Source organism: Chiloscyllium punctatum, chromosome 3 (genome assembly GCF_047496795.1).
Source record: "Chiloscyllium punctatum isolate Juve2018m chromosome 3, sChiPun1.3, whole genome shotgun sequence".
NCBI lineage: Eukaryota > Metazoa > Chordata > Chondrichthyes > Orectolobiformes > Hemiscylliidae > Chiloscyllium > Chiloscyllium punctatum.
This window is the reverse complement of record NC_092741.1, coordinates 33,621,141-33,641,560: the sequence shown is the minus strand read 5'-3', so window position 1 is coordinate 33,641,560 and position 20,420 is coordinate 33,621,141. Positions and strand designations below refer to the sequence as shown.

General features: G+C 42.9%; 1 protein-coding gene across 1 annotated transcript in view; it reads right to left on the bottom strand.

The window, feature by feature from the left end:
• LOC140457347 (TOG array regulator of axonemal microtubules protein 2-like) overlaps window positions 1-13,832 on the bottom strand; it is a 118,435-nt gene extending 104,603 nt beyond the window's left edge. Inside the window, exon 1 of the mRNA XM_072551377.1 lies at window positions 13,764-13,832. The gene's annotated coding sequence lies outside the window, so the exon portion shown is untranslated. The remainder of the gene's footprint in view (window positions 1-13,763) is intronic.
• Between the last annotated feature and the right edge of the window lie 6,588 nt (window positions 13,833-20,420).

Sequence of the window (20,420 nt, the reverse complement as noted above, 5' to 3'; positions counted from 1 at the left end):
TACAGCAGGTGGTGAGGGTGCCAACAAGAGGGAAGTATATGCCTAACCTCATACTCAATCTGGTAGCTGCAGATGCATCAGTCCATGCCAGTATCAGTAAGTTTGGCCACCACACAGTCCTTGTAAGGTGAAGTCCTGCCTTCATATCAAGAATACTCACCCAGTTGGCCGATATGATACTGAGGTAAATGGTAGACTTCCAAGGAGATTTCGCAACTCAAGTCTGGGCATCTGTGAGACTGTGTGGACCATCAGCAGAATTATACTCTAGTACAATCTGAAACCTCATGGCACGGTACAACAACCTCTTGCAACATGTTTGAGGTGAGGGATGCCATGGTCGCCCCTGCTGATTACACTTGCAGGAAGTGCACCCATGTCCAGCTCCTCCAAGACCGTGTTAGGGAACTGGAGCTGGAGTTGGATGAACTTAGGATCATTAAGGAGGCAGAGGGGGTCATAGATCGGAGCTTTAGGGAAGTAGTAACTCCAAAGATTGCAGACCGATGGGTGACAGTGAGGGGGACTGGGAGGAAGCAGCCAGTGCAGGGACCCCCTGCGGCTGTTCCCCTCAAGAACAAGTACACCATTTTGGATACTTGTGGGGGGGACGACTTACCAGGGATAAGCAATGGGGTTCAGGCCTATGGCACGGAGCCTATCCCCGTTGCTCAGAAGGGAAGGGTGGAGAAGAGCAGAGCAATAGTTATTGGGGACTCGATAGTTTGGGGCACAGATAGGCGGTTTTGTGGGGGCGAGAGAGACTCACGTTTGGTATGTTGCCTCCCAGGTGCAAGGGTATGTGACGTCTCTGATCGTGTTTTCCGGGTCCTTAAGGGGGAGGGGGAGCAGCCCGAAGTCGTGGCCCACATTGGCACAAACGACATAGGTAGGAGGAGGGCTGAGGATGTTAGGCAGGCTTTCAGGGAGTTAGGGTGGAAGCTCAGAGTTAGAACACAGAGTTGTTGTCTCTGGTTTGTTACCTGTGCCACGTGATAGTGTGTCGAGGAATAGGGAGAGAGAACAGTTAAATGCGTGGCTACAGGGATGGTGCAGGAGGGAGGGATTCCGGTTTCTGGATAACTGGGGTTCTTTCTGGGGAAGGTGGGACCTCTATAAACAGGATGGTCTACACCTGAACCTGAGGGGCACCAGTATCCTTGGGGGGAGGTTTGCTAGTGCTCTTGCGGGGGGGGGGGGGGGGGGGGGACTAACTCTGCAGGGGCATGGGAACCTAGACTGTAGCTTTAGGGTGCAGGACCTGGAGTGTAGGGAGGTTAGGAACTTGGCATCAATCTCAAAGGAGGGTGCCTGTAAACAGGAAAGTGGCTTGAAGTGTGTATAATTCAATGCATGAAGTATACGAAATAAGGTAGGTGAACTTGCAGCATGGGTTGGTACCTGGGGATTTCGATGTTCTGACTATTACGGAGACATGGGTAGAACAGGGACAGGATTGGCTGTTGCAGGTTCCAGGGTTTAAATGTTTTAGTAGGGTCAGAGGTGGGGGTAAAAGAGGGGGAGGTGTGGCATTGCTTTCAAAGATAGTATTACAGCGGTGAAAAGGACGATGGATGAAGACTCGCCATCTGAGGTAGTTTGGGCTAAGGTTAGGAATAGGAAAGGTGAGGTCACCCTGTTAGGAGTTTTCTACAGGCCTCCTAATAGTCCTAGAGACGTAGAGGTAAGGATTGCGAGGATGATTCAGGAGAAGTGTGAAAGTAATAGGGTGGTTGTTATGGGGGACTTTAACTTTCCAGATATTGACTGGGAAAGCTATAGCTCGAGTCCGTTAGATGGGTCGGTGTTTGTCCAATGTGTGCAGGAGGGTTTCCTGATACAATATGTAGACAGGCCAACAAGAGATGAGGCCATACTGGATTTGGTTCTGGGTAACGAACCAGGTCAGGTGTTAAAATTGGAGGTAGGTGAGCACTTTGGGGACAGTGACCACAATTCGGTGACTTTTACTCTAGTGATGGAGAGGGATAAGTGTGCACTTCAGGGCAAGAGTTATAGCTGGGGGCAGGGAAATTATGATGCACGACTTAGGATGCGTGGCTTGGAAAAGTAGGCTTCAAGGCAAGGGCGCAATTGATATGTGGAGCTTGTTCAAGGAGCAACTATTGAGTGTTCTTGATAAATATGTACCTGTCAGGCAGGGAGGAAAGGGTTGTGTGAGGGAGGTTTCATAAGGAATTGGAATCCCTTGTAAAAGGGAAGAGGGCGGCCTTTGTAAAGATGAGGTGTGAAGGTTCATTTGGGGCAATTGAGAGTTATAAGGTAGTCAGGAAGGATCTGAAGAGAGAGCTAACAGCAGCAAGGAGGGGACATGAAAAGTCCTTCGTTGGTAGGATTAGGGAAAACCCAAAGGCTTTCTATAGGTATGTCAGGAATAAAAGAATGACTAGGGTAGGAATAGGGGTCCAGTCAAGGATAGTAGTGGGAAGTTGCGTGTGGAGGCTGAAGAGATTGGGGAGACACTGAATGAATACTTTTCGTCAGCATTCACTCAGGAACAGGACATTGTTGCTGATGTGAATACGGAGTCACAATTAATAAGAATGGACGGCTTTGAGGTATGTTGGGAAGAGGTGCTGGAAATTCTGGAAAGGGTGAAAATAGATAAGTCCCCTGGGCCTGATGGCATTTATCCTAGGATTCTCTGGGAAGCAAGGGAGAAGATTGCAGAGCCATTGGCCTTGATTTTTATGTCCTCGTTGTCTACAGGAATAGTCCCAGAAGACTGGAGGATAGCAAATGTGGTTCCATTGTTCAAGAAGGGGAGTAGGGATAACCCTAGTAACTATAGGCCGGTGAGTCTCACGTCTGTTGTGGGCAAAGTCTTAGAGAGAATTGTAAGGGATAGGATTTATGAACATCTGGATAGGAATAATGTGATCAAGGATAGTCAGCATGGTTTTGTGAAGGGCAGGGCGTGCCTCACAAACCTTATGAATTCTTTGAGAAGGTGACAAGGTGGACGAGGGGAAAGCGGTAGATGTAGTGTATATGGATTTTAGTAAGGCGTTTGATAAGGTTCCCCATGGTAGGCTACTGCAAAAAATACGGAGGTATGGCATTGAGGGCGAGTTGGAGGTTTGGATTAGGAATTGGCTGGCTGGAAGACGACAGAGGGTAGAAGTTGATGGTAAAGGTTCATCTTGGAGTGCAGTTACTAGCGGTGTTCCGCAAGGATCTGTTTTGGGACCATTGCTGTTTGTCATTTTTATAAATGACCTGGAGGAGGGGCTAGAAGGTTGGGTGAGCAAGTTTATGGATGATACGAAAGTCGGTGGAGTTGTTGACAGTGAGGAAGGATGTGACAGGTTACAACGGGACATAGATAAGCTGCAGAGCTGGGCAGAAAGGTGGCAAATGGAGTTCAATGTGGGTAAGTGTGAGGTGATTCACTTTGGTATGAGTAACAAAAAGATGGGGTACTGGGCTAATGGTCGGACACTTGGTAGCGTGGATGAGCAGAGGGATCTTGGTGTCCATGTACATAGATCTCTGAAAGTTGCCACCCAGGTAACTAGTGCGGTGAAGGCGGCATATGGCATACTGGCTTTTATTGTTAGAGGAATTGAGTTCCGAAGTCCTGAGGTCATGTTGCAGTTGTATAAGACTCTGGTATGGCTGCATCTGGAGTATTGTGTGCAGTTTTGGTCGCCATAGAACATAGAACAATACAGCACAGAACAGGCCCTTCGGCCCACGATGTTGTGCCAAACTTCTATCCTAGATTAAGCACCCATCCATGTACCTATCCAAATGCCGCTTAAAGGTCGCCAATGAATCTGACTCTACCACTCCCACAGGCAACGCATTCCATGCCCCCACCACTCTCTGGGTAAAGAACCCACCCCTGACATCTCCCCTATACCTTCCACCCTTCACCTTAAATTTATGTCCCCTTGTAACACTCTGTTGTACCCGGGGAAAAAGTTTCTGACTGTCTACTCTATCTATTCCTCTGATCATCTTATAAACCTCTATCAAGTCACCCCTCATCCTTCGCCGTTCCAACGAGAAAAGGCCGAGAACTCTCAACCTATCCTCGTACGACCTACTCTCCATTCCAGGCAACATCCTGGTAAATCTTCTCTGCACCCTCTCCAAAGCTTCCACATCTTTCCTAAAGTGAGGCGACCAGAACTGCACACAGTACTCCAAATGTGGCCTAACCAAAGTCCTGTACAGCTGCAACATAACCTCACGACTCTTGAATTCAATCCCTCTGCTAATGAAACTCTTGAATTCAATCCCTCTGCTAATGAAAGGAATACTATAGGAAGGATGTGGAGGCACTGGAATGGGTGCAGAGGTGGTTTACCAGGATGTTGCCTGGTATGGTAGGAAGATCGTATGAGGAAAGGCTGAGGCACTTGGGGCTGTTTTCATTGGAGAAAAGGAGGTTTGGGGGTGACTTGATAGAGGTGTACAAGATGATTAGGGGTTTTGATAGGGTTGACCATGAGAACCTTTTTCCCATGTATGGAGTCAGCTATTACGAGGGGGCATAGCTTTAAATTAAGGGATGGTAGGGAGAGGACAGATGTTAGGGGTAGATTCTTTACTCAGCAAGTCGTGAGTTCATGGAATGCCCTGCCAGTAGCAGTGGTGGACTCTCCCTCTTTATGGGCATTTAAATGGGCATTGGATAGGCATATGGAGGATAGTGGGCTAGTGTAGGTTAGGTGGGCTTGGATCGGTGCAACATCGAGGGCCAAAGGGCCTGTACTGCGCTGTATTGTTCTATGTTCTATGTACATTCCTCACTCAACCATTACCATCAAGCCAGGGAATCAACCGTGGATCAATAGACTGTGCAGGAAGCATCCCAGAAGCATGGGGTATCAGCCTTATGAAGCTACAAATCAGGACTACTTGCGTGCCAAACCGCATAAGTAGCAAGCGACAGAGCTAAGCAAGCCCACCACCACTAGATCAGATGTAAACTTTGCAGTCCCACCACATCCAGCCATAAATGGTGGTAAACAATGAAGCAACTCAATGGTGGTGGCTCCACAAATATCCCATTCCTCAATGACGGAAGAGCCCAGCACATCAGTGCAAAAGATAAGGCTGAAGCAATCACAGCAATCTTCAGCCAAAAGTGCCGAGTGGATGATTCAGCTCAGCCTCCTCCAGTGCTCTCTAACACCCCCACAGATGCCAACTTGCCAGCCAATTCAATTCACTCCACGTAATGTCAATAAAATGGTCAGAGGCATTGGATACTGAAAAAGTTATGGGACTTGACAAAATTCTGGCAATAATACTGAAGACTTACGCTCCAGAACTTGCCGCAAATCTGGTCAAGCTGTTCAAGTTCAGTTACAATACTGGCATCTACCCGCCAATGGGGAAAATTGCCCAATTACATCCTGTACACAAAAAGAGAATGAATTTAACCCATAGTCTACTCTCAATCATCAGTAAAGTGATAGATGATGTCATTGAATGGCACTTTCAGTTGCAATCAAGTGGCATTCACTCAGTATTAACCTGCTTAGTGACACTCAGTTTAAAGTTCTTCGAGGACCACAAACCTCCTGACCTCATCACTATCAAGGTTCAAGTGTGGACAAAAGAGCTGAATTCCAGAGATGAGATAAAAGTGACAACCTTGACATCAAGGCTACTTTTGATCAAGTGCACATGAGCCCTGGCAAAACTGGAATCAATAGGAATCAGGGTGTAAACTCTCCGCTGGTCCGAGTCATACCTGGCACAAAGGAAGAAGATGGTTGTGATAGGTGGAAGGTTATCAGCTTCAGGACATCACTGCAGGAGGTCCTCAGGGTAGTATCCTAGTCCCAAGCATTTTCAGCTGCTTCACCAATGACCATCCCTCAATCATAAGGTCAGAAGTGGGATGTTCGATGATTGCACATGTTCAGCACCATTCCAGAGATACCAAAACAGCCCATTTTCACTTGCAGCAAGATCTGGACAATGCTCAAGTTTATACAGATAACTAGGAAGTAACATTTATATTACACAAGTGCCAGGTAATGACCATCTCCAATGAGAGAATCTAACCAATAAGGGTTCTGAAGAAAAGACATCTTGAGCTCAGAGTGTCAACTTTATTTCTCTCTCCTCAGATGCCAGCAGACCTGGCTTTCTCCAGCATGTTTTATTTTTCATATCTCCAGCGTCTGCAGTATTTTGGTTTTATGAAAATGAGTCTAACCACCTCATCTTGAAGTGTAATAGCATTACCATCCAGTAAACCCTTCACTACAAGATCCTGGGGTTACCAGTAGCTAGAAACTGAACTGGACCAGCCAGGTATCTGCTGCTGCCACAAGAGCAGGTCAGCAGCTTGAAATTCTGCAGCAAGTAACCTAATTTCCAAAGCCAGTACATAATCTGCATGGCACATTTATCTGCATGGTGCTCCAATAATATTAAATACGCTTGACACTACGGAGGATGAAGTAGCCCATTGATTGGCAGCCTATCCATCACCTTCATTATTCACTTCCTTTATCACTGAAGCACAGTGGTGATAGTGCATACATCTACCAAATGCACTCCAGCAACTGGCCAATTGACAGAATTTTTCATAGGAACAGGAATAGGCCACTCAGTTTCTTGAGCTTGCTTCGTCATTCGAGGCCTGGCTGATTTGTCCATCTCCATGCCATATTTCAAATTTACAAATTCTAGGCAGCAGATGCATGGTAACACCACAATCTACAAGCTTGCCACCAAAAATCATGCCATCCAGATGCGGAATTGTATCAGTATTCCTTCAGTGTCACTAGGTCAAAATGCTGGCATTCCATTCTTAACACCACTCTAAATGCAATGACAGAATGGGCAGCAATCATTCAAGGAGGCAGCTGTCCATCTTCTAAGGGCAATTCAAGATGGATAGTTAATGCTGGTCTTGCCAATGATACCTACATGCTATGGAAACATTTTGAAAATTCTAATGGCATAGCATGCCCCAAATGTGCCCACTCAAGTAAACAAGACTATTGACATATCCATTTTATGTTACTGAGTTAAAATACTAGCAATTGCACAGAATCCAGTTTTAAATCAATATATTCTGTAAAGGTTGCCAGTGTAAATAAAACAAAGGAGCCAATTTGAACTAAGAATTAGAAATTAAAACTCAGTTCCCCTAAAGGCTTTGCCAATCTTGTTTGTGTTGAAGCAGCTAATACTTTGTGCCAGGCCAGGTTTAGCAAATAAACAAGGCGGCAAAAGGTGATTATTTGGCAATGATGCTTGGAAACATTTCCTAACTGATTGTTCAAAGTTTGTAAGGATTTTGAAGAACCTGTTCAACAACCAAAGGCCAAAAGAAAATTGCTCCCTTTGTGTTAAGTATCACTTATAAGTGATGAATCCAGTAATCACAACACAACCCCTAATCAAACCAAAGCAAAACCCTCGTCTATTTATAGACACTAATCTCCTCTGAATGCGTCTTTTCTGGTGCAGATCACTGGGGAAACTGAAGGAGTCAAAAGCAAGTTTTATTAAATGAGTTGCATCTTGGCTGACAAGTAGGATTTGGCGGTGGTGTCAGCCCAAACTATGACCAGTGTCTCAAACAATCACCCAGACAACATAAGGAATATTCAACAGGAGTAGGCCACTTGCAATATGAAAATATAGCCCCATATGTCTGTTCCTTCAGTCACCTTCCACCAAGCCTGTTGGCTTCACAGATCTTAAGCAGCAGCTTCAATCTCAGCTTTGACATTTTATTATTATTGATATTCCAGTTTCAACAGATTTTGAGGGAGTTTTGAGGATTTGTAGCATCTTGTGGGTGAAGTGTTTCTGGCTTCACCCACTAAGAACCAGGGTGCTAATTTTAACATTATTTGGGCACTCTTGTCTCGGACTACCCAAAGTAGTTTCTCATGGATAAGGATTCGAAGAATCATTATATCGTATCTGAAGTATTAGCTTTTTTTCTCTCCCCACCAATACTGCCAGACCTGCTGTGTTTCTTCAGCATTTTTGTTTTTACTTTAGTTTCTTAAGAAGCTCTGAAACTTGTCAAATAAAACTTCCATCAAGCTGACAGAGACCTTTATAAACAGCTGACAAATTACATTTTATTATAAAAGACATAAATCGGAATGGTCTAGCAAACAATCTCAGGATGATCCTCAGGAAGTCCCAGGTATGGAGAGAAAGTGGGAGGGGCATACTGAAATTGCATGATCAGCCATGATGATTATTGAATCGTGGTTCAGGTTCAAAAGGGCCAAATGAGCGACTCCTGCACCTATTTTAAATGTTTTGATATTTTCTTAATGCACTTGCCCCATAAGGTAGTACAAGAGGAATGTCTTGCTGCACTTATACAGGACCTTGATGAGGCCACCCCTGGAGTAGTGTGCACAGTTTTAGTCTCATCGGAGGAAGATTGCTCTAGCTATAGAGGGAGTATAATGAAGGCTGACCAGACTGATTCCTGGGATGGCACGACTGCTGTATGAATACAGACTGGATCAATTAGGACTATGTTCACTAGCACTTAGAAGAATGAGGGGGCAATCTCATGGAAATATATACAATTCCAGCAGGACAAGACAGGGTGGATACAGGAAGGGTGTTCCCAATGGCAGAGGAGTCCAGAACCAGGGGTCACAGTTTAAGAATATGTGGTAGGCCATTTAGGACAAGGAGAAATTTCTTCACCCAAAGAGAGTGGTGAGCCTATGGAATTCTGCCACAGCACGCCCTTGAGGCAAAAACACTGAACATGTTCAAGGAATTAGACAGCTCCTTGGCTAAAAGGATGAAAAGGGAAAAGACAGGAACAGGGTACTGAGTTGGATCAAGAAACACACAATTGTAGTGCAGGGTCCAAGAGCTGAATGGCCTAATTCTGTTCCTAATTACCATGTTTGCATGTCAGATGCACAAAAGTAATGACCTTTACATTGAATGTAATCACATGTATTACTCAGACATTAAATGGCTAGCCGCAGCTCCATTCTGGCAGTTGGGTACCTCTTGCTCATTACAAGTTGCATATGTTTTGTCCAAATTGATGTAAACTAGCATTCAACCACTATCAACCATTCTGACATTCATCTTACAGCCCTCTTTTTTGGTTTTGCTATGCACTGCTACAGGCATCACAGTAGGCCAACCTTCAATCTGCCTTCTGAGAAACTCCAGAAGGATGGCAATTGCTGAGTTGGTATGTTGCTGGCTTGATGATTTTTTCATTTGTGGAGACATCTCTGGTATGACCAGCATTTGATTTGATTTATTGTTGTCACATGTACCCAAGTACCAATAAGAGCTTTGTTTTGTGAGTAGCACAGGCAGATCATAGCAAACAAGGACATACAGATCAGAATGCTTAAGCAGAATGAAGCACACATTTATCACCCATCCCTAGCTGTCTTCAGTTCACAAACAAAAATTAGGTGCATCATGAACCGATTCAGGCATGAGCATCAATTCCTTTTGGCATCTTCAGGTAGGAATCTATTTGTAACACCTTATGAATTCTTACCTTTAATTAATTGAGACTGAATTGCAGGGCTCAGGGCTACCATCGAGAACATAAGGACAAGGTCTTCAGGAAGTTTATGAACCAGACAAGGTGAGGGGTGAGAAAACACATCAGATATCACAAGAATCAGGAGGTAAGAATGCAAAAGAAGGAGTTGGTGACCAAATTGATACTTTGGGACATACTGGAGGTACGTAGTTACATTGATCAGCTTCAAGGCAATATCTCAGGATCTTGGTTCATTACGTGTTCAACGATTGCTGCTTATTCCTCCCCCCTCACCCCAAGAGCATTGTTAGTTCAAGTGACATCCATAATTATGACAAAAAGACAAGGTGGCCCTACAATTCTCTTTTCATATGTACACCAATGGTAAAATAAAAGCAAAGTACTGCAGATCTGAAATAAAAACAGAATAAGCTAGAGAAACTCAGATGTGGAAAGAGCAGAGTTAACATTCTTTTTCAGCAAAAACAATCAGATGCAATATTATGTTGTTCTGCCTTCTCTATTAACCTCAGGCCAAGGATAAGGGCTTAGAGGCTAATACTCAGGCATGCAGCCTTATATACTGTTCTGTCTCAAATGTGTCTTCTATTCCCATGCCGAATCCATCACTTTGATCCTCAATGTAAATGCTTGATTTGGTTTCAGGAGGTACAGTTCTTTACGGTATGTCAACACTAGAATAAAAACTACTCCACCATTAATGTGCATATTGACTCTTACGTGATAGCAAATGCTCATAAGGACTCTTCTTAAATCCAGTTATTAGATACTCATGCTCTTGAAGCCATTCAAATGGATGGATCTCCTTATCATTCTCTTTTAGATAACAGTTAGCTTTCATGTTTGGCAAGTCTACAATTCCCATATTAACTGAAATATTCTTGCCTGGATCTCATTACCTGCATGAGTCTAACGAGAAAATTCCACCTTTCACAGACCCTTAAAGCTTATTTAAGAAAAACCACATTTCAAATTTTAATTTGTGCATATCTTGTGAGGTTGACTGCGTTTAAACAGAAAGCTATGCAGAGCAGCATTGCAAATGAGACTAAAAATAAACTTTACCTCAGCAATTAGATTATCAGAGGTAACATCAGCTATCACTTACTGTGAAACTAGTAAACAGATCTTTATATAGACACACAGCAACAAGAGATGCTAACTTGGCCTATTGATCTGTTCCAACATTTTCTTTGCAATGCCAGCTCTTCAAATGTCCATTTCCACTCATGGCCTTGTTATTTTCAGTTTTAGCAGAATCCTATTAACTTGGATGGCAGCTCTAATGACTCAGCCCTCACTTGGTCACACCCACAGCCACCTTTTTTTTTGAGGGCTTCAGTGGGATTCCTGCCTCCATTCAACAATGCTCTCAGTGGAGTTGGGGAGAGGGAGTGGGGAATGAGGCAAGTGGTTCTGTTAAGTGCTGGCAGCAGGTTGCAGTAAAATGAGGTCATAGAGCTCTCTGCCAGTCTAAAATGTAAATCTTATCGATGTGTACAGCCAAAAATGGTCCCTGGTAAAACATGGAATATAAAAATACAAAAAATACACATTTATGTTCTTAAAAACATAAGGTTTACATTTCAATTTACAATAATTACGCACATACGACAGAAAAAGAAAAAAGAATCACACAACATTCCACCCCAACCCCCATTTCAGGAAATTTCAGGTGATGTATCAATTCTTCATTTTGGACACATGCATTGATACTGCATCTTCTGGATCAGTGCATTCCACAGATCGACATATTTTTCTGCAAACCTTGTAACTGAATCTGAAACGATCCACAAGAAGGCATCATGTACCATACCAGGTAAAACGAATCCAGTGGATTACACTGGTAAATTACACTGGTACAGGTAAATTTCTGACGAACGTGGAAGGATCCCTTGGGGGCCTTGGACAGAGGCAAAGGGAGTAGATTTTCCTGCTTTCCATCTTTCCCTGCCACTGCAGGAAGTGCAAAACCTGCACCCACACCACTCCTTCCCAACACCTGGAGGAAGATTGCCTCATATTCCGCCTTGGAACCCTACAACCACACAGGATAAATGCGGATTTCAACAGCTTCCTCATTTCCCCTCCCACATTTTACCAGCCCCAAGCCTCCAATTTGGCATCACCTTCCAAAACCCCCTCTGACCTTTCACCTTCTTCCTCACCTTCATCCACCTAACGCTTTCTCAGCTACCATCCCCCCAACTCCAGGCCCCTCCCATTTATCTCTCAGCCCTGGTCCACAAGCCTCACTCCTGATGAAGGGCTTATGCCAGAAACGGCAATTCTCCTGCTCCTCGGATGCTGCCTGACCTGCTGTGCTTTCCCAGAAACACACTATTTGCAACTTTATCACCTGATTTTGCCACTACCTGACTCTTTACCCTCTAATTCTTCACTGATTTCCACACATCTCTACCCCTGCTTCAGCCGTTCATTGCTACTAAAACTGCCATTGGATACTTTCAGTCTCAACCATTCGAAAGCTCTCCAAGTCAGCCCTCCTGTTTCATCCTCTTCAAAGTTCTGCTCATTCAAACCTCTGCGAGCTGTATCCTAACTCACAATTACATACCTGTTTCCTTCCATATCTCCACTGAACTACAACTCAATCTTTTACAGTTGAAAACTCCTTTACCCAACCAATCCTCTACAAGTCACCAGTAAACAAACAGAATATGTCAGAATAAGCCAAAAGTCCAAAAGAAATTTCAATAAATTAACCAAAGGTGTTTGGTCAGAATAGGACCACAAGTCACAGCAGTAGAATTAGACTATTCAGTTCATCAAGTCTGCTTGTCTATTTAATGAGATCAGGACTGATCTGATCATCTTTAAGTACACTTCCCTGTCTCATGCCTGAGAGTCCTGGTTCCCAAAAAATCAGTCTCAGCCTTGGAGGTGCTTAATGGCCCAACCTCAACAGTCCACTGTGGTGAAGAACGTCACAGAATCACAACCCTCTTCTCTCTTATTCTGACAATATGTCCTTTGGTCCCAGTCTCTCCCACAAGTCGAAATAACCTGCTACAACTATTCTGTCAAGTCCCTCAAGAATCTTTTATGTTTCAATAAAATCGACCCTCATTCTTCTAAATTGCAATTAATACAGGTCAACCTACTCAACCTCTTCTCATAAGTCAGTCTCTCCATACAGGTGAACCTTCTCTGGTCTGCCTCCAATGTCAGTGCACCCTTGCTTAGATAAGGAGCCCAAAACTGCTCACAATATTCCAGCTGAGGTCTGATTAGTGTCTTACATAGTAAGATGGTTTTGCTAAAACTTTTATATTCCATTCCTTTAGAAATAAAGGCCAACATGCCATTTGCTTTTCTTTTACCTGTACTGGAATGTAGATGACCAGACAAAACAAGACATATTAGGATAGGTGACCAAACATTTCTTCAAGAGATATGTATTAGGGAGTCTCTTAAAGAGAGAGAGAGAGAGAAGCAGACATTCAGAAAGAAAATAGGGGTCTGAAATTAAGAGTCTAAAAAAATCTTAGAGTCTCGTATTTTAAAAGGAGAGAAGTGAAGGGATTGAAGGAGGTAATGACTGGTGCTAATAAGCCAGAAAAGCAAAATTTCACTTGCATTTATTCAGGTACTTTGATGTAGTGAAACATTGCAAAGGTCCACTCAAATAAAAACTCAAAATATGGGAGCAATCCTGACAACCACAGAACTGGATAATAATAAAATACATGAAACTATTAAACTATTATTTTGCTACCAAAGGAAGCTCTATCATTGAACAACTTGTTAATATATGCCAGTTTTATAATGGTGGCTTTCTGTTTTCTAACTTGCTAACCCATTCTCTGGTCAGAAGTGGAGCTAGTGAATCTAGTAACAGTGATCAAGCAAATGTTTTGTCTCTGCTGTCACTAAAACAAATCAGGCTGCTCGAATTTCCAAAGTGGAGGTTCAATTGCAAGCTCCTGGTGTTTGCTTTCAGTTGTGCCCTGATAAGGTACACAAGGTAACAGAGGTTTGCTACTGGCCAGTCTTGTTCTAATGACAACAGACACAAAGTCAAATAAACCAAGCATTATCTTTGTACTACTACTGAATTTTTTTTAATACTTGCAATAACATCTAAGGACCATCAGCAAAAATACTTCAAAGAAAATGAGGGGTATATCCAAGGAAACAGAGGCAAGATTCCCTTTTAAAATGTAAGATAAATATTTTGAAATTAAGAAGAGATGTGCAGTAACCAAAGAAAAGGTATTACCTGTACTTTGAGACATGGGCCACAGATGCAGAGTGCTCACCATAGACCAGAAGAACTCCAGTCAAGAGATGTGTTCACGCTATATTTGGTGTTCAAGTAACACCCTGTTGATTCAAAATGCAAAAAGCCAGATTCTCACTGCGCTATCTGCTCAACTGGGAAGGTGGAGATTTACTACACTGTAAACTCAAACTTGGCAGACTGCAGATGGTTGGCCTGGCACCAACTGGGCAACATTAGAAGTTAAGAACGTCATTCCATTAGTATCAACACTGCCTGGAAGGTGCCAAGATATTTAATATTGCATCCTTCTAGGTTACATCCCACATTTCATACCAAACAAGCTGCACTATCAACATTTTCTTTCAAAGTTGAGAAGAGTTGTGAAGGCCAAATTGAGATAAGGATTAGGATTTCAAAATTTGTAAATTAGAGGAGGACCAAGATATGCCAACTTCCGCAAGCAGGCAAACAAAACTGGGCGAGTTCCTCTCGTAAAGACCCAGAACAGACATGACAGCCTCCTTCTATGCTCTTAACTTTTCTTTTAAAAAACTGATCATGTTTAATAAAAGACCAGCACCCCAGGAATTAGTAATACCTCTCAAAGCTCAGCAACAGAAGCACCACACGACACAACATCCGGAGGAACAAATGAGGGGAGGGCAGATTGCCCAGTCCAGAGGCAATCAATTTTATTCTGATAAAATCAAGTATTATGTCAGTATTTTTCTCATTTATTTTTAAAAATTTGGGTCATTTTAGTAATTGCAAGATATTATTTGTAGAAGGCAGTTTACTAACTATAGTAAAGCTTATTAAGTTGGCCTTCAAGTATTTCCTATATTTCTAACTTGGGAATTTCAATTTGTTCCATAGAGAAAGGTCTTTGCCTACAAGTGAGGCAGGCACTGGAATTAAGGAAGTAGAATTAGAGAAGTCTTCACTTTTGTAAGTGTCCACAAGGTTCAAGGTTCTTGCAGACTGGGTGAACAGAAACAGGGTTGCACGGTTGGAGGGGTGTTGGGGTGGGGGATCTGACCATGAGAGTGCAATTGCAGGAAGTAAAGAAGTGGGGGAGGGTTAATAGGAATATAGTGGCAATACGGGGAGATGATGACCTCATGACATTATCACTAGGCTATTAATCCAGTGATCCAGGTAATGCTCTGTGAACTCACGTTCAAGTCCCACCACAGCAGATGTGAATGCCATTGAAATTCAATAAAAATCTGGAATTAAGATGAATGGTAACCATGAAACCATTGTTCGTTGTCAAAAAAACTCATCTGGTTCACTAACTTCCTTGAGGAATGAATTCTTACCTAGACCGGTAAACACATGGCTCTAGATACAGAGCAATAGGGTTGACTCTTAACTGCCTTCTGGGTAATAAATGATGCCCACTTAGATAAGTGACACCCACATCCCATGACTGAATTAAAAGTAAAGAGAGATAGTATAGTTGAGACCATAGACACTTGTGTCCCATGCTGGGATGGTACCCTTGTGAATTGTTTAAGTCAGACAGCAGAGACAGGTCTAAATACTGGAGGAGGGCGGAATGGCAGGTAGGGTTTGCAACGTTCGTGTGGGAGAAGATGGGTTAAATCAAAAGGAACGATGAGGTAATAAAACAATTTGGCTAATGATAAGCTGAGTTAACAGGAAAGGACAGGTGTAGCAAATAAGTTAGATAATATTGCATAAATAGCTTAAAAAATTCAAGTTAAAGGTCATGTGTGCAGTGATAACATGCATGAATTGTTAGTACAGATGGAAGTAACTAGGTATGATCTGATAGCCATTGTTGAGACATGTTTGAAAGGTGACCATTGACTGAGACTTTAATTATGAAATATGTTGGCATGTTGAAAAGACAGGAATCTATGGAAAGTGGTGGAATCAGATAACCAGAGTACCTAGCGTGGAAGCAGGCCATTCAGCCCAACAAGTCCACACTGACTCTCCGAACATCATCCCACCTAGCCTCATCCCCTTATTGTATACCTGTAATCTGCATTTCCCATGGCTGACGCACCTAGCCCACAAATCCCTGGACGCTATGGGCAATTTAGCATGGTCAATCCACCTAACCTGCACATCTTAGGACTGTGGGAGGAAATCCACACAGAAACAGGGAAAATGTGCAAACTCCACCTAGATAGTCGTCCAAGGCTAGAATCGAAGCCAGGTGCTGTGAGACAGCAGTGCTAACCACTATATTAATTAAGGCTGCTATTAGTGCAGTAGTCTGAGTTTATTAGAATTTGAAAGACCAAGATATAGAATCAGTTTGGGTAGAAGTAGGAAAATGAGAGGTAACTTGTTACAGCAGTTTGTAGGTCGTAGATACTCAATAATCATGGGTGACTTAATCTACATGTAGATTAGTAAAACTAGATTGGGAAAGGTAGCCCAGAAAGTATTCATAGAAATGTATTCTACAGAAGAGTACACTTCAGAACCAAACAGTATTAACAACATTATGGAAAAGAGCCCCTGGGAAACAATGATCACATGGCAAAATTTCACATTCATTCATGAAGTTTAGCCATTAGACTAATTTTGTTTTAAAACTAACTGAAAGCAACTATAACAGTATGAAGGCAGAGCTGGCCAAATGAGTGGGGAAACTAGGTCAAAAGATAGTATGTTCATGGAAAACTTTTAAAGAGACATTTAATGGCACTCAACAAGATTCAACCTTGTGAAAAGAAAGGTGATCTAGAAAGGATGCATCATCTGTGGCCAAAAAAGGAAGGATAATACCAAATAGAAATGAATACGCTACAATTCTGAAAAGGCTGGCAATAAGTCAAACGTTTAGATGCATAAGGACCAGCAAAATGACAAAAAAATTCAGGGAGAAAGTACAGTCTGAGAGAAAGCTCACTAAAAATGTAAAACAGAAAGTAAGAGCTGCTATAAGTATTTAAATACGAAGAGAGTAACTCAAAATGTGTTTGCCTAGAGAGAGGGGGTCTGGGAATCAATCATGGCAATCCAGGAATAGCAGAGGTAAACAGGTATTTTGTACCCATCTTCACTTAGATAACTCTCCAAAGATTCTTGAAAATCAAGAGATGAAAGAGAGGGATGAACTTGAACTTAATCAGCATCACGAGGGTTGGGTAAACTATTGATCTAAAGTTTGACTAGCCTCCATGACCATAGGGATAGATCCAGGGAAAACAACTGCAGCTCTCCATGTTGCTCAAATCCTCCAGCCCTGGCAACATCCTTGTTAAGTCTTTTCTAAACCCTTTCAGAACATCCTTCCTATAGCAGAGACCAGAATTGCACAGAATATTCCAAAAGTGGCCTAACCAATGCCCTGAACAGCTGCAACATAACCTTCCAATTCCTGTACTCAATGCTCTGACCAATCAACGAAAGCATACCAAACACCTCCTTCACTAGCCTCTCTACCTGCAACTCCACTTTCAAGGAGCAATGAACCTGTACTCCAAGGTCTCTTTGTTCAGCAACACTCCCTAGGACCGTACCATTAAGTGTACATGTCCTGCCTGATTTACCTTTCCAAAATGCAGCAACTCTCAGTTATCTAAACTTCACCTGCCACTCCTTGTGACATTGGCTCATCTGATCAAGATCCCGTTATACTAAGATGTAACCTTCTTTGATGCCCAGTACACCTCCAATTTTGGTCTCAGCTGCAAACTTACTAAATATACCTATGTTCACATCCAAATCATTTACATAAATGACAAAAAGCAGTCAACCCAGCCCTGGTCCTTGTAGCACACCACTGGTCACAGGCCTTGTCTGAAAAACAACCCTCAACTATCATCCTGTCTCCTATCTTTGAGCCAGTTCTGTATCCAAATGGCTACTTCTTCCTGTATTCCATGTTATCTAACCTTACTAACCAGTCTACTGAGAACCTTGTTGAATGCTTTTATTGAAGTCTACGTCGCTCACGTCCACCGCTATGCCCTCATCAATCATCCTTGTTACTTCTTCAAAACCTCAATCAAGTTAGCGAGACGCGATTTCCCATACACAAAGCCATGTTGACTATCCCTGATCAGCCCTTGTCTTTCCAAATACACGCACATCCCGTCTCTCTGGATTCCCTCTGACAACCTGCCCACCACCGATGTCATGCTCACTGGGCTATAGTTCTCTGGTTCGACCGTGCCACTTCTTAAATAGTGACACGTTAGCCAACCTCCAGCACTTCAACTGTGACTATCAATGACACAAATATCTCAGCAAGAGGCCCAGCAATCACTTCCCTAGCTTCCCAGGGTACACCTGATCAGGTCCTGGGCATTTATCTACCTTTACCAGTTTCAAGACATCCAGCATTTCCTCTTCTGTAATATGGACATTTTTCAAGATGTCACCATCTATTTCCCTACATTCTATGACTTCTATGTCCTTTTCCACAGTAAATACTGATGCAAAATACTCGTTTAGTATCGCCCCCATTTTCTGTGGCTCCACACAAAGGCCCTTTGAGGGGCCCTATTCTCTCCCTAGCTACCCTTTAGTCTTTAATGTATTTATAAAATCCTTAACCCTATTTGCCAAAGCTATCTTATGTCCCCTTTTTGTCCTCCTGATTTCCCTCTTAAGTATACTCGCACTGCCTTTATACTGTAAGGATTCACTTAATCGCTGCTGAGTACACCTGACATATGCTTCTGTCTTTTTCTTAACCAAAACCTCAATTTCTCATCATCCAGCATTCCCTATATCTACCAGCCTTTCCTTTCATTCTAACAGGAACATACTGTCTCTGGACTTCCATTATCTAATTTTTCAAGACTTCTTATAACACACGTTTCCTTAATGCAAATTTGCTGTAATGCGATTGATGAATTGGGGAGTTTTCACAAGTGCAAATTTTTCGCCAACACTTTAAGCACTGTTTCTAAAGCTTGATTTTTCTATAATAGTGTCGCACAAGAATGTAATCATCGCGTAATAGAAGAACTACCTGCACAAGTCTTCAGTTGTTTTGCTTGAATGTTGTAGGGGCCCATTGTCTTTTCAGTGTCCAGTGCCTTCAGTTTTATATTGATATCATGTAGCCTGAATGAAATTGGCTGAAGGCTGGCAGTTGTGATGCTGGAGACCACTGAAGATGACTGAAGTGGATCACCCACTTAGCCTTTTCAGCTCAAGGTTATTGGAAATGCCATTAATAGGACTAAAGATAGAGATATTTGTCAAGCATCCACCTCCAATTTGTTGTTTAATTGCCCTTTGCCATTAACAAATGGATATGGTAGGATTGCAGAACTTGGGTCTGAGCTGTTGTTCAAAAGATAGCTTAGGTCTGTTTATTGCTTGCTGCTTTGCACACAAGTACAGTTGTGTTATCAGGATGTCACCTCATTTTTAAGTATATTGGCTGCGCTCCTGGTGTCTAGATTAGATTCCCTATAGTGTGGAAACAGGCCTTTTGGCCCAACCAGTCCACACCAACCCTCCGAAGAGCAACCCACAAAGACCCATTTCCCTCTGACTAATGCACCTAACACTACAGGCAATTTAACATGGCCAATTCACCTGACCTGCACATCTTTGGACTGTGGGAGGAAACCAGAGCATCCAGAGGAAATCCATGCAGACACGGGGAGAATGCGCAAACTCCACGCAGACAGCGGCCAGAGGCTGGAATCGAACCTGGGACTCTGGTGTGTGAGGCAGCAGTGCTAACCACTGTGCCACCATACCGCCAGAAAAAAACACGAACTTTAACGCACTGAAGTACAACCTGCGACTCGCACGAATGGCAATGGTGGGATACGAACCCACGCCTCCTTAGAGACTGAAGCCTTAATCCAGCATCTTTGACCGCTCGGCCACACTATCAGACTTCTGCAAATTTTAGTTGCTGGTAATGGAAAGGTGTGGATATGCCAAGGCATGAGGCTACAGACTATGTTGCTGCCACCAACATCCCACAATATCTTACTGGCATTAGATCTGTCCAGAATCTATCCTATTCAGCACATTGGTTTTGCCAGACAAGACTTAGTGCATCATCATAAATTTTAGAAAATATACATCCGAACCCTTTATCCAAGTTATTAATATGGATGATGAACAGTTGAGGCAGCATATCCTGAGATACCCCACTACTTACGCTTTTCAATGCAAAAGTGGACTGACTTCATGGATTTATCACTGGACATTTAACCCAGAATCTCAGCCAATGTTCTTGGGATCTGCGTAAACTCTGCTACAGGAGATAATGGAACATGAATTCAAAGAAAAAAATCTAGAATTAAGAATTTATTGATAACCATAAAACCATTGTTAACTGTCAGAAGACTCACTAAAGTCCTACAACGAAGAAAATCTTCATCTGGTCTACATGCAGCTCCAGACCCACAGCAATGAGGTTGTCCCTCAACTGCTTTCAGAAATGAGTCGAGTGTGTGGTGCTGGAAAAGTACAGCAGGTCAGGCCTTGATTCTGATCTCCAGCAAGTGCAGTCCTCACTTTCTCCTGCTTTCTGAAATGGCCTAGCAAGCTATTTAGTTTTAACAATCACTTTGAAGTTTCAAGAATTGAAATGAGCTGGACCACCTAGCATCAGCTAAGGCACCAGAAAAAATAAAGGCAGAAACAGCCCCACCCTCCTATTTATCTCTCAGCCCCCTTACGACCCCGACC